This window comes from Neovison vison, chromosome 2, assembly GCF_020171115.1.
Source record: "Neovison vison isolate M4711 chromosome 2, ASM_NN_V1, whole genome shotgun sequence".
Taxonomy (NCBI): domain Eukaryota; kingdom Metazoa; phylum Chordata; class Mammalia; order Carnivora; family Mustelidae; genus Neogale; species Neogale vison.
Genome location: NC_058092.1, coordinates 49239340 through 49243373, shown reverse-complemented (window position 1 = coordinate 49243373; position 4034 = coordinate 49239340).

Genomic DNA, 4034 nt, shown 5'->3' with positions numbered 1-4034 from the left:
AAGAAGGCAAACCATGAGACTCTTAACTATAGGAAACAAACTCAGGATTGCTAGAGGGGAAGTAGCCAGGGGAATGGGGTAACTGAGTGTTGAGCATTAAGGAGGGAACTTGATGTAATGAACACTACATGTTAACGTGCAACTGATGAATGACTAAGTTCTACGTCTAAAACTAATATAGTCTATGTTAACTAACTTGAATTTAAATAAAACCTAAAATAGATAAGTAAAGAAATGTTCATTCATTTTAAATTACTAGCATTCCGTGCACACACACAAGCACAGAAAGAGAGAGAGAGAGAGAAAGGGTAGAGGGACAGAAACAGAGAGACTAATATGAGACAAGCAAAAAAATGAGTAGCTTAAACACAATCACAGTACATGTATGGTGTAGTATGAAGCTTAGATTGGAGTAATTATTAGAGATAGACTAAAGGAAATCTTTTTGATAGGGTAGATTGAGAAGGTGTGCCTTAAAGGGTTAACAGGGATTTTTCCAAGTGGACAAGGTGTAATTTAGGGGACTGAGGGCTGAAGGTAAGAGATAATGTTCCTAAAAAAAGGAAAGTGCTTGAGCAAAGACAAAGGTACCACATGTATATTTAGAGGATCTTAAGTGACTTCCAATATGATAGAGTAGAGAATAGCAAAGGTAAGCAGAAACCAGTCAAAGGAGAACTTCCACAGAATGAAAAAAATAGAGAATAACCTACAGAATGTATAACATACTGGATTAGTTAGCAAGCTTTCAGATTTTACATAACGGAACACCTGACTGAATGTGGCTCAGACAATATGGATTTGCTATCACATAAAACAAGGAGACAGTGGACACTTAATTCAGCTGATCAACAGGGTCAAGTTTCCAGGTCAGTTTGTGATTCTATTGGATTTCACTAAGGAACACCCAAATTCTGCTCAACTCTAAGTACTACATGTCCATTTCTATAAAAAAGACAATATGAGAGCCTTTCCTTTAGTGCAACTCTGTTTATTATGGAGGGGAATCTTTGTCAAAAGTCTCCCAGGAGATTTGCACACAGATACTGTTGAAAGAATTGGACCACATGTCCTTTGTAAACAATGATTTCTAAACTCTAGAGCATGTTGGCCATAAGAATGTCCACATTCCATAATATTGCCTAATAACTAGACAAAATTGGGGTTTGGATACCAAGAAAGAAAAGAATTGACTAAGAAGTATCTGACATACTTTGAAGTTTCTGAAATGTGGGAAAAAATGCTAGTAAAAGAAGACTTTACTCTTCATCACTGGACCTTATTAAAAACTCATTCATTTGGTGTGTTATTCTTTCAGTGAATATTATTCAAGCACTAAACAAATGCCAGGCAATGTTGAAGACAGAGATGAATCAGAAAAAGAAAAAGGCACTTAAGTGGAAGAGCCAGAGACTGATGTTTACAATGCAACAGAGAGGATAAGGCATGTATGAGGCTACAGCGCAATTATAAGGGTGCCAAATGTCAAAAAGAAGGTAGAGTTGTACGCCAGCGTTGACTTGCAGAACAGATTACACACCACCCATCATAGGTTTGCATTTACCGCCACCTGTTGGTAGTCTGAAATTGTCCATGATGGAAAAATTTACACCAAAGAAATTGGCAAATCCTACAAATCAGGGCTTTTAAATTTCTTTGTTTTTGTTTTTCCTCAGAAAGCTAGTTTTTACACATTCCCCAGAAGACCAGTAGAGATACAGATACAGTGCTAAGAGCATGTTTTTCAGGAGGGAAAGATCAATTATTTTAAACTTATCATCTCATCAAACTCAAACAATCTATAAACAAAGGAATGAAGCCAAATTTGAACCGAGTTTCTGACATTAAACATTCATAAAATGTCCTGTAAGCTTTTATCTTCTGCTGTGGTGTCTCTATACCTCTGTGGGCTTCTTGAGGTGAGCTAACCATGAAGACAGGAAGTCATGGAAATCTCCAGGAAAATCTTCACAAGAAAGTATAGTCTCTCCAGGTTTTCTACCTAAATCAACAAAAAAGGTGTCCTGGTTTTCAGAAAGCATATTGCTAAAGAGATGTCTTCCAGCCTCTCAGCTGCCTCTGTATTTACGGTGTCTTCTACACACAATCTCAAATTGTGAATCTTTTCCATATGGCAAGATTTTCCTACTGCTTTTCACAAAGAACTCTGAATACTATCTGTACTCCAAGAAACCATGGTCTCCTATGCCCTATGGGGTCTTAATGGCCATCTCCTCCTCTTCAATCTTTACAGAGACCCACTCTTAAGCCAGTTTCCTTAAGCAGAAAAGGTTATCCTGTTTTGAAGACATGTGCAAAAGTCCATAATTTGCCTTTACTTGTGCTTATAAATAACAAGCCTACATAGATATGAAATTCTTCCTCAGATCAACTTAAATCTCACATTTTAGAATTCAAGCTCTTATTTGTTATCCTGTGGGGATTAGAAAACAGATGGCAACCATCCTTAGTGTAAGAGGCATTTAGACAGATGGACCTCCTTTCTCTGAAACATTTTGGGTGAATTAAATTTTATAAAATGAATTGATTTCTATTTGGGATATCCCCTGTGTGAGAGAGAATCTGTCTGGGAGGTGAGGGATCCTCTTGTAGAGTGATTGATTATCCCTTGTCTTGGGTTTTGTAAACTTCAGTATTCAGATATTGGGTTTTCTTAAATCAAGGCCTCTTTCTATGTTTGAAAGTGCATTATAAATCTTCTTTACATGGCAAATAACCTCCCTTTTTACTCCTTCCTCATAGGTATCATTTTCTCACTATTTTATCATCTGTCTTTCTATATGCAAACCCATATATATATGTATGTATATATTTGTGTGTCTATATATATATATGTATATATACATGTATGTGTATATATATTATATATATAAACAATTTAGTGATTTTATATACTTTCAGTGCAAGAAAAACAAATATACAGGAAATGTATATGACCTGGTTAGTCCTATCAAATTAAAGTAGCTAATCAGCCTATAAGAGAAATAATATTATCTAATAGTTCACAGTGTTTTGTATTTTTTATATGCATTATGTGACCAGATTCTCACAATAAACCTGTGGGATGAACAAGAAAATTATCATCAATTGTATTTTCTGGATGAGGAAGTTAATATAAACACATGTAGACTGACTTACTCGGAAAGCAAGCTTAAGGCATAGCCAAATGTAGGAAGGTAACAAATATTTTTGGTGCACTAATTTTATGCCAGACAGTGTTCTCAGGAGCTCATCCATTTTCACAACTTTATCAATTATTTTCATCTTCAGTCTACAGATGAAGAAACTGAGGCTCAGAGATATGAAATATCCCCGTGTTTGCATAGCAAATAGATAAGAACCAGCATTCAAACCCAGGTTTCTGTGACTCCAAAGGGTAGTACTAACAGGCACAGTCTGACCTAAAAGCTCTTGAGCTCCTATTTTAACCTAGGAGCCAACAACAGTTCTGGCAGCATCTTCCTGATCTCCAAGATGCAGCTAAGGTAATAAAATTTTGGAATCAACAGTTGGCTGTGGCAGATGCTATAATAAAGGGTAACATAATGAGGTCCCAGAAATTGAAATTGGTCCAGCTTCTTGACAATAGCAGAGGTAACAGTTCTCATGAAAGGCCAACTTTAGAGTAGTTTGGGGGAGTCATTTCTAAAGGTCTACCTCTTCAATGATGTTATAAACCCCAACTTTTGAGTACTGAACCTCTTTCTATTAAATAAGGTGGTCTTTTTTTCTTCAACTGAACCCTAGGTGTTAACAAATCTAATACCCTTTTCATATGTATAACTAGTCAAATCCTCCAAAAAGCTTCAATGTTCCCACATAAGTGAAATTAGAAAATTGATTTTTGCTCTGAGTCTCATTCAATTGAAATCTGAAAGAAGGACCTCCTGACTTCTATAGTTTTGAGTCTAGGTGTTTGAGTCTCAATCACAATGTGAATGGTAAGATGATTGTTGAAAGGGGCAGTCCCCCAAAAAAAGATTCCTGCAGCTATACTGATTAACCGCAACTAT